Here is an 11563-nt window from a genome sequence, read left to right as displayed (position 1 = left end):
ATCTCCTGCGGCTGGGCCTCCGTTATGCCACCTCCCGCTGCAATGGGAAGTCGTTCCTGGCAGCAGACGGTCCTGCAAATATCCCGGGCTTAAGCCATGTAGGGCTTTATAGGTAAGAACCAGCACCTTAAATCTCACCCAGAGGGCAACCGGTAACCAATGCAGCTCACGCAGGAGGGGTGTAATATGGGAGTATCGGGATACTCCCATCACAACCTGCGCGGCCGCATTCTGCACCAGCTGGAGCCTCCGGGTGGTCTTCAAGAGCAGCCCCATGTAGAGAGCATTGCAGTAATCTATACAGGAGGTAACGACTTCCCATTGCCCAGTGCGCTCACACAGGGAGGGCCTCCTCAGGGTGCCATCGGCTAGACAATGTCGGCTGGTGACCCCCAGGGGGAGGGCCTTCTCTGTGGGAGCGCCTGCCCTGTGGAATCAGCTTCCCCTTGAGCTCCGGATGGCCCCGGATCTTCAGTCCTTTCATCGCGACCTCAAAACATTTCCATCAGGCTGACCTGTACTGATGATAGGGGTTTTTTAAAAAAATGTTTTAAATATTTTATCACTGGGGCTTGTTAGTTTAATCTTTTTTTAACATTTGTATTATTGTGTTTTATTGTTGTTAGCCACCCTGAGTCCTTCGGGAGATAGGGCGGCATATAAGTCCCAATAATAAATAAATAAATAAATAAAGTAACTAGTTAGGCAGGTTTTGTTTGTTATGGACCCTTTTATCACATCCGGATTAGACTTGTTACCTTTGAAGTTTTACAGTCAGACAATGATTACCTAAACTCACAAACTCAAGAGACAAATGATGAATGACTCAATAACTCCCTTTGAAATACCAGAAGCTATTAAAAAAAATGAAATCAGGCAAAGCTCCAGATCCAGATGGCTTCACTAGCCAATATTATAAATGCTTCAAAGATGAACTTCTTCAGCCACTAAAGGATATAATGTAGATTGTTACACAGGGGAAAGATACCTCCAACTTGGAAAGAAGCTAATACAGGTAATCCCCGAGTTGCGAGCGTTCCCTTAGTGAACGTTTAAAGTTACGCAATAAGTGCTCCCTAGTGCTTACGAACAAATTATGAATATTGCGGCACCACAGCAGTCATTCACCCTTATGAGCGACCGCAGTGGCACTGCTACATTCACCCTGGTTATTCCCTCCCAACCCCCGCCCTTGGTCTCCCTAGGCGCTAGGCCTTCAATACCCTGTGAAGATTGAGATCTTTCGCTTTCTTGGCTACTCCAGGTCTTTGGTGCATTTGCAGAAAATGGAGGCCTAAGGTAACACAAGATCATGCGAAATCGGTGCGAGATCACACGCTACTGATCTTGCTTGATCTCATGGTACTTTAGGCCTCTGTTCTCTGCAACAGAGAACAGAATCGAAGTCGGGATGCTTCCATGTGCCTCTGGAGGATGGATCCGGAGGCCTTTTCCAGGCGGCTGCTGCTCAGGTCTGAGGCCAGGGGACGCTTCCACAGCCCTTCGGAGGCCTGATACGGGGGCCTTTTCCAGGCCATTGTTGCCCAGATCTCAGTCCGGGGGATGCTTCTGCGGCCCTCCGGATGCCTGACCCAGGTGCCGGAGGCCTTTTCCAAGCTGCTGTTCTGAACCAGCCCTCTTCTCGCACCCCTAATCAAAAGAAGAGTCTGGAAAGCGTCCAAGGCTAAAAGGCTTCTGCCAAGATTTATTACGCAGTTAACAAAAACACAAGAGCTTGTCTTCTCAAGCGGAAAAGGTTGCTTTCAGCAACCAGCCCCTCCCCAAACACTTCTTTTATAGAGAGCTCAGGGCGTGGTCTCCCTGTGCCTCCTCCCGAGGAGTCCCATAGTCTTTCTTTGTTTGTCCCTGCTCGTCTGCCTCCTGCGTCGGGCGTCCTTGAACAGGGCCAGCTGTGGGTCATCATCCTCCGCACTCTCGGGCTCACACAGCTGAGAAGAGGTCCCCGGCTGAGGACTCTGCAAAGCCTCTAAATCATCATCAGCCGGTTCGTTTCCCTCCTCCCCCACATCTGAGTCCTCCGATACATCGGACCCGGCTGTCGGACCCACAGGCTGGCCCTGAGTCACAACACTATCCCGCACCGCAGGGCCCTTCCCCCGGGTCTGCCGATCCGGATGCGGTCGGGATGGGAACTGTTCGTGAAAAGCAGTCACCAACGCAGGGGCATGAACGGCGGTCGCGTCTTCCCATGTGAAGTCCTCCGGCCCGTACCCTTTCCACTCGATCAGGTACTGGAAGCGACCTTTCAGCCAGCGGGAATCCCTGATGCTGGCGACCTCGTACTCGGGGGTGCTGTCTCCATCACGAGTTCCTGATGGTGGAGGTTCCGCCTGGCGAAGTGGACAGGCCGGTCGTTCGGGGACCAGCAAGGACCGATGGAAGACGGGGTGCACGCGCAGGGAACGTGGCAGAGTTAAACGATAGGCGACCGGGTTGATGACGGCCTCGACTGGGAACGGTCCAAGGTAACGGTGGTCCAGCTTCCTCGCCGGCCGAGTGGATGGCAGGTTCCTGGTGGACAGCCAGACCCGATCCCCCACCGATAGTGGAGGCGTATCCCTTCTCGACCGATCGGCGAACCTCTTGTAGTCGGCCTTGGCCTTCTCCAGCTGCCGTCGCACCAACCGATGGATTGCCTGTAACTCCGCCATGAATTCGTTCGCTGCCGGCTCCGGTGAGTCCACGGGAGAAAGGGGGAAAAACCGGGGGTGATAACCCACGTTGGCCAAGAACGGTGTCATCTGCGTGGAGGTGTGCTGCGAGTTGTTAAAGGCAAACTCGGCTATGGCCAAGTAGTCCACCCAATTGTCCTGCTGCAGGTTAACGTAGCAGCGCAGATACTGCTCTAAAATGCCGATGACCTTCTCGGTACCCCCGTCGGTCTGAGGATGATGCGCGGACGAGAGGCAAACCTTAATCTCCAACGCCCGCATCAACTCCTGCCAGAAGCGGGCTGTAAACTGGGCCCCCCTATCGGAGACGACTCTATCGGGAAGGCCATGCAGCCGGAACACCTGTTGGATGAACATGCGACTAGTGGCGCGAGCTGACGGTAAGCCGCGACAGGGGATGAAGTGCGCCATCTTGGTCAACATGTCCACCACCACAAACACTGTCGTGAAGCCGGAGGATGGGGGTAGATCCGTCAGAAAGTCCATGGACACAGCCCCCCAGGGTCTCTTGGGCGTTGGCAAAGGCTGCAGTAAACCAGGCGGGGCCCCTGTCGCTGACTTGGCCTGCCTGCATGGGACGCAGGAGGTGACATAAGACTGGACATCGTGTCGGACTCGGGGCCACCAGAAGGTACGGGAGACCAGGTTCAGAGTCTTGAACAGGCCAAAATGCCCCGCAGCCGGGTTATCATGACATTGGCTGAGGACGAGTCCCCTGAGTGGCCCTCCTGGAACATAGAGCCGGTCACGATAATACAGGAGTCCATCCGTGACCGACCAAGGCGAATCCGGCCCCACCTCTTCCTTCCGCTGAGCCACCCACGCCTCCTGCTGCTGCGCCTCCCGGATCCGAGCCCGTATATCCACCGGCTCCCGCACCGCAGCAAAAGACTCGACGGGGATCACTGTCCTGGGCGGAAGCTTGTCTTCCACTCGGGTGTACTCGGGCTTCCTGGACAGAGCATCCGCTCTCTGGTTGTGCCCGCTTGGTATGTACCGCACCCGGAAGTCAAACCTCGCAAAGAAGAGGGACCACCGGATCTGGCGTTGGTTCAAATTCCGAGCGGTCTGCAGGCTTTCCAGATTCTTGTGGTCCGTCCGGACCTCGATCTGATGCCGCGCCCCCTCCAGATGATGCCTCCAAGCCTCGAACGCTGCCTTGATGGCCAGCAGCTCCTTCTCCCAGATGGTATAGTTGCGCTCCGAGGGGTTCAATTTCCGAGAGTGATACGCGCAAGGGAAAAGGGTACCGTTGGGCGTCGCTGCCTGGAGTAACACGGCCCCAATGGCAATGTCGGAGGCGTCCGCCTCCACGACAAACGGCCGTTGCGGGTCAGGATGCTTCAAGATGGGCTCCTTCATGAAGGCGTCCTTCAAAGCTTGGAACGCCTGTTGTTCGGGGGCATTCCACTGGAACCGAGTCTTCTTCTGCAGGAGCCGGGTGAGGGGGGCTGTCAAGGCAGCAAAGCCAGGGATGAATGTCCGATAGTAGTTGGCAAATCCAAGAAGTCGCTGAACATCCTTCACGCGACGCGGGGGTTGCCAACTCTGCAACGACTCAACTTTACTTGGATCCATGGCGATGCCCTCAGGAGAAATGCGGTGGCCCAAGAAATCAATGGTCACCTGGTAGAACTGGCACTTCTCCAACTTGGCAAACAGCCGATGTTTCCGGAGGCGCTGCAGGACCTGACGGAGATGCTGTTGATGCACTTCACGCGACGGGGAGTAAATCAGGATGTCGTCCAGGTAAATCACAACAAACTGGTCCAACAGATCCCGAAAGATGTCGTTCATAAAATGCTGAAACACAGCGGGGGCGTTGGTCAGGCCAAACGGCATCACCGTGTACTCGAAATGTCCATAGCGAGTACCAAACGCCGTCTTCCACTCATCACCCGGCCGAACCCTGACGAGGTTGTAAGCTCCACGCAGGTCCAGTTTCGTGAAGATCTTAGCCTCCCGGAGTCGGTCCAAGAGCTCGGGGATGAGGGGCAGCGGGTAGCGGTTACGCACCGTGATGGCATTGAGTTTCCGGTAGTCACAGCAAAGCCGTAACTCGCCCGACTTCTTTTTGACGAAGAGCACGGGCGCAGATACTGGCGAGGACGAGGGCCGGATGAATCCACGAGCCAAGTTCTTTGTCAGGAAGTCCCGCAATGCAGCCAACTCGGGCTCCGACATGGAGTACAAACGCCCCACTGGGAGAGGCGCATCAGGGACTAGGTCAATGGAGCAGTCGTAGGGCCTGTGCGGGGGTAATTGGTCCGCCTCTGACTCGCTGAACACGTCAGCAAAGTCGGACAGTTCGGGAGGCAAGGAAACCCCTGGGGAACCCTCCACCTGGCCGGCACAGATATGGCGGGTGTGGTCCACGCACTGCAAACTCGGGAAGGTGACCAAGTTCTGAGACCAATAGATCTGTGGATCATGCGCCCGGAGCCACGCCAGTCCCAAGACCACGGGGAAGTGCAGATCCGAAGTGACGTAGAACTGAATGGCCTCCACATGGGTACTGATGGCCATACACACGGGTTGCGTGGCGGCCGTGATAGGCCCGGACAGGAGCACTCGACCATCGATGGTCTCCACAAGCATGGGCGGATCCACTGAACACTGGGGAACAGCCCATTTGGCCACAAAGGCCGAATCCATAAAGTTAGTGGTAGCCCCAGAGTCAATTAAGGCATGGACCGGAATCCCCTCTGGCTTGCCAGGGAGGATCAGTCGTGCCTCCAAAATCAAATGCCGTGGAGGTTCACAGGCACCGTCGGAACGGCGTCGCTCGGCGTGATCGTTGTGGGTCGCCCGATCTTTCACACCGTCTAGATCGGGCTCGGGCCGTTTCCCGATAGCAAAGCAGGGGACTTTCTCGGGGCAGGCTTGGTCACTGACGCCCGCTGACGCTTCTTCGGGCAAGAAGCAGCCAAATGTCCAGGGTCCCCACAGTAAAAACACAACCCCTCCGATCGTCGTCTGTCCATTTCCGTCACCGATAGACGGGACCTGGCGGCACCCAGCTCCATTGGCTCCTCCCTCTGGACTGGGGGCTCACGCACAACAGGGGCGGCAGGGGTCTGTGGGGTGGCACGGCGACTCTTACGCTGCTGCAGCCGGGCATCGATCCGCAGACAAAGATGGATCAGCCCATTCAGGTCTGAGGGAATGTCCACGCGGGCCAGCTCATCCAACATCTCCTCTGACAAGCCATCCTGAAAGGCATCCACGAGCGCAGCCTCATTCCAGGCGGAATCCTGGCTAAGCAGCCGGAAATCGCTGATATAGGCCTGTAGAGGGCACTGACCCTGCCTCAAAGCTTTCAGGCGTCGGGTGGCAGTCTGCGCCTTAATCGGGTCCTCGTACATGAGGCGCATATGGTCACAAAACCCCCCAAAGTTATCCAACAAAGGGCTAGGCTGTGCCAACAGAGGCGTGCCCCAACGAGCTGCATCTCCCGACAGAAGGCTCAACACGAATCCCACCTTATCTCGGTCAGTGGGGAAATCAGCTGCTCTCACGCTGATATAAAGCTGGCATTGTCCCAGGAAGGCAGGAAACAGTTCTGGATTACCAGCAAATTTATCCGGCATAGCTATCTGACATTTCCTCCTGGGTGGGGGGGCAGCATGTACCTGAGCCTGCAGTTGTGCCACCTGAGTGGCCAGCAAGGTGAGTTGCTGGTTGAGCTGGGCATTCTCGGCAAGAAGCTGCTCCATCGTAGTATTAAGGGGTGGGTGGCTGAAAGCAAACTGTTCTGAACCAGCCCTCTTCTCGCACCCCTAATCAAAAGAAGAGTCTGGAAAGCGTCCAAGGCTAAAAGGCTTCTGCCAAGATTTATTACGCAGTTAACAAAAACACAAGAGCTTGTCTTCTCAAGCGGAAAAGGTTGCTTTCAGCAACCAGCCCCTCCCCAAACACTTCTTTTATAGAGAGCTCAGGGCGTGGTCTCCCTGTGCCTCCTCCCGAGGAGTCCCATAGTCTTTCTTTGTTTGTCCCTGCTCGTCTGCCTCCTGCGTCGGGCGTCCTTGAACAGGGCCAGCTGTGGGTCATCATCCTCCGCACTCTCGGGCTCACACAGCTGAGAAGAGGTCCCCGGCTGAGGACTCTGCAAAGCCTCTAAATCATCATCAGCCGGTTCGTTTCCCTCCTCCCCCACATCTGAGTCCTCCGATACATCGGACCCGGCTGTCGGACCCACAGGCTGGCCCTGAGTCACAACAGCTGCTGCCGTCTGGATCTAAGGCCAGGGGACATTTCCATGGGCTGTGGAAGTGTCCCCCAGCCTCAAATCTGGACGGCAGCAGCCTAGAAAAGGCCTCTGATGCCCAGATCCAGCCTGCCCCTAGCCTTAGATCGGGCGGCAGCAGGAATCGAGGCAGAGAGGAGACGGATCTTTTCAAGGTGAGTCTGGCACGGCATGAAGGGAGGGGGAAGCATGAAGTATCTTAGTGGGTCGGGGAGGCCTTGAGCGCCTGTTCCACTACTAGGCCCTCCATGGCTTTCCCCCACCCTGAGATACTTCCTGTTCACTTAAGAAGCCGCGTGCATTTTAATGAGCAGGGAGTGATCTCGTTCGAGATATGAGATTTACTCCGACGAGTTTTCGAGTTATGAATGGAATGGGCAGGCTCCATTACATTTGTAATTCGAGGACTATCTGTATTGCACTATTACCAAAGGAAGGCCAAGATGTTACAAGGATAAAGAATTATAGACCAAGTTCATTACTAAACAATGACTATAAACTTTTTGCTGCCATTTTGGCAGAAAGATTACAGAAGGTTTTACAGACCTTATATATTCATGAAGATCAATCTGGCTTTCTGCCAGAAAGACAAGATAAGGGATAATGTGAGGACTGTTTTGAATATGATTGAATATTTACAATATAATGAGAAACAGGCAGCTTTAATATTCTTAGAAGCCCTTTGACAACTTAAATTGGGCTTTTATGTTTAGAGATTGGGAAGATAGGGATTTTGGGGAGAATTTTATTCAAGGGGTTAAAGGAGTTTATACATCATAGCAAGCAAAGACTATTATTAATGGAGATTTAACCAATTCATGCAAAATTCAAAAAGGCATGACAAAGAGGCCCCTTCTCCCTTGTTGTTTATATTGGTTTTGGAAGTCCTGAACAGAGATATTGGGCAAGATGAGAAAATAGGTATAAACATCAAAAAGGAAGTTCACAAATTGAGAGCATTTGCCGATGACCTGGTTTTATTTTTGTTATTTCTGTTGAGCAGGGCTTTTCAACCAGTGGTACGGGTACCACCTGTGGTAAATTGGCACCTGGCAGGTGGTACGCGGCCATCCTAGAAAAGTGGTAGCAGGGGAGGGGAATGAGCTGAACCGGTGGCAGCACCATAGAAGCCTGAGCAAGAGATGGCTGGAGCTGCAGGGCTGTCAGGGCTCAGTGGATGCGTCAGGATCAGCACCAGGCTCCAGCTGGAGCTCAGTGCTGATCCTGGTGCTTCTGCTGAGCCCTGAAGAAGCACCAATCAGCTGGAATGTTGCAGCATCTCCAGGGTCTTGTTGCTTGGCAACTGATTCATGTTTATGACGGTCACAATGTCCCAGGGTCATGTGAAGTGACCAAGATCACCTGCAACCACCCAGCAGTTGGGGGGGGGGAAATAAAACCCAAACACCCCCCCACCCCACCTCCGCTGCCAATCCTCAACAGAAATGCTCACAACAATGAAAACCTTGGATAGGAGGAAGAGCGCCGCCGGGCAGGCAGGCGTCTTGCTCGGCTGTGGCTTGGGGGCACTTTTTCCAGTGCCATTGTGACTTCAAACAGTCACTATGTGAATTGTTGTAAGTCGAGGACTACCTGTACTTCATCACTTTTTTCCCTTTTTTTTTGGTCAAGTTTTTGACACCTTGCTAGGCGACTGGTGGTACTTGGATGTTGCCGTATCCTAAAAGTGGTACAATGAGTGAAAAGGTTGAAAAGCCCTGCTGTTGAGAATTGGCAGCAGGGGTGGGGTGGGGTGGGTGTTTGGGCTTTATTCCCCCCCCCCCATCTGCTGGGTGGTTGCAGCAAGTTTTGGTCACTTCACATGACTTTGTGCTTGAGGTGGGAAAAAAATGAAACTTTGATTTTGGGTTTTATCTATTGGATAGGTTTGTTGTTATAGAAATGGCTAGTTGATACTATTTTGTAAAAGTAAAAAGCTGAGGTTTGATGTTATTCTACTGCACCAAAGGGAGTCGAAAATCAATGCCTTTTCTTTCTTTTTTCCCTTTTCCTACACTTTTCCCTTCCATTTTCCCTCCCCTATCTTTCCTACTATTTTCTTTTTGTATAGCAGACTTCCCCAAACTTTTGGGGTTGGTGGCCCAGAGTGGGGGGGGGCAGGAAGGGGGGAAAAGATGGTTTTGTGGGGGGTGTGAATACATGTGTGTGCGCACAAACACTCGTTGCTCATGCAAATGTTAGGGACCCCATCTTAGAATTTTTAGTCTCCTAGGGACTAGCTAAAAGGAATTAGTAGAGCTGTTTCTCATTAGCTTTTTAATGAAACTAGAATAATATTTTGGGACCAATAGACATATTGGGAATGTGTTGGACAATCGCAACAGATGCCCTGAAAAGGAGACATTTCTAGCCACCAAATGGATGTGATGGACAGTCACAAATATACCATTTAATGTAAGCCAAATGAAGTTTTTTTTATTGCAGCATGCTTTTTATCTGTTTTTTTTTTTGTTCCCCTGAACACATAATTACACCTCCAAAGTATTGCATCGCCACTGCCTGGAATCTGGTTCTTGACTTGGTGGCATTTCTTTCAGTGTTGCTTTAAGATTAAAATTATTTTTAAAAGGAGTTCACAGATCAGGGAATTTTGACATGTTCAAAGTAATATGGGAAATCAATCCAAGATATTTAATTGCTGCCACTCTACTAGAATCTTGACAGAAGATTTGAATTGTCTGGCCTGGACTGAGGGATTTTAAATTATATTAATTAAATTAAATTAAATTAATTTTAAATTTTAATTTTTAATGTTATCTTAATTGTGGGCTGTATTAATTTTATTTTATTTTATTCTCTCTTTTGTATTGTTTTTAACTTGCCCTGTGAACCGCCCTGAGTCCTTCGGGAATAGGGCGGTATATAAATTCAACTAATAAATAAATAAAACTTCCAGAAGGACTGGGAGAAAATTCAAAAAGTTATTTTCCAAATGCGTTCATGGAACTACTAAAATTGTTATAGGATGCTTGTTTTAAGCAGCTTTGCAGTTTCTACCAAGCACCAGTATAATATTGCAAGCAAAGCATTCCATTTCATTAAATGAAAATTCATTGTCTGAGAATCTTTGCAACAGTTCTGTGGTGAACTTCAAATATGCTACTCTCAGCATCTGTAAACTGCAGCAGGAAGATCATTCATTCCCTTTGTGTGTGTCTGTCTCCCCATATCTGCACGGGAGATACCCTGTATTATTTTTACCTATCACTGTTCTAAGTTATCCCTTTATTGCTCATTTTTGTATTTCATTCAGTGCTACCTAGTAAATTCATATTACAAGCAGGAATGAAATGGCCACTGTATATAATGGTTTTTTTTTTACTGTTGTATTCGACCAAGCTCTTAATCAAATTAATTAAATTACTAAGAGGTATCTCCAGGAAATCTTTAAAGCCTCATGAGATAAAGTAACAGTATGTCCATAATTCAAGGAAGTAAAAAACAACCTCATAATTCAATTACACATGAATATAATCGCCTGTTATGTCCAAATATTTCAAATATTGTATCATGACAATATGCTCAATGAGCTGCTTGTTTTAACAGCAGTCTTATTCAGCAATAGTTATGCAGCCAATATCCAGTGGTGGTGCAGTGGTTAGAATGTAGTATTGCAGGCTAACTCTACCCACAGCCAGCAGTTTGATCCTGACCGGTTCAAGGTTGACTCAGCCTTCCATCCTTCCAAGATCAGTAAAGTGAAGACCCAGATTGTTGGGGGCAACAGGCTGACTCTGTAAAGTGCTGAGGGACGGCTGTAAAGCACTGTGAAGCGGCATATAAGTCTATGTGCTATTGCTATCCTGAATATGTTAATTATCAGATTTTTTTTAAAAAAATTATAGAATTGTACTTTTAGGTTCTTCAAGCAAGAATTGGGGAGATAAGTGTGTAGGGTCTACACTTGCATTTTGTCATATAAAGTTGAATAGACTACATCACTCTCAATATATACGCTTAATTGCTGCTACTTAAGTTACTCTGCATGTAACTTAACTCAAAAACTTTTGTGACATAAAAAGCTTTCAACAATCAGGCTTTTTATCAGAATGAAGACTTGAGTGATCACAGAAACTTTAAACATAGAGTGGGCACTGCCTCCCTACCATCAGATTAATCAGTAAAAATTAAAATCATTCTTTACCGTTTTTATTATGCCCTAAGGGAAAACAGAGTTAATAATGTAATATAGAATAGGGTCGATTTGGAAAAGCGAGCATACTTTTGTCCTCAGAATATTCATGGTCTATTGCTTATTGAAAAAGGCCCATAATTATACCTAACATCAAAACTGTTTCTTGAAATACAAACCTTTCCCATACTTCACATATTTGATACAATTTTAAATGTAAATGAGATGTTACTTTCCTAAAAAAAATCTACTTTTCCTCTCAATTACCATAGAAAGGGAGTGAAAACAGTACTGTCTAGAGCAAGGGTCTTCAAACTCGGCCCTTTTATGACTCATGGACTTCAACTCCCAGAATTCCTCAGCCAGCATGCCTGGCTGAGAAATTCTGGGAGTTGAAGTCCATGAGTCATAAAAGGGCCGAGTTTGAAGACCCCTGGTCTAGAGCATGGGTGTCCAATCTTTTGGCTTGCC

Source organism: Vipera berus (assembly GCF_964194415.1).
Source record: "Vipera berus genome assembly, chromosome: 1".
Lineage (NCBI taxonomy): Eukaryota > Metazoa > Chordata > Lepidosauria > Squamata > Viperidae > Vipera > Vipera berus.
The sequence above is the reverse complement of the archived record's forward strand: the minus strand, read 5'-3'. Positions refer to the sequence as shown.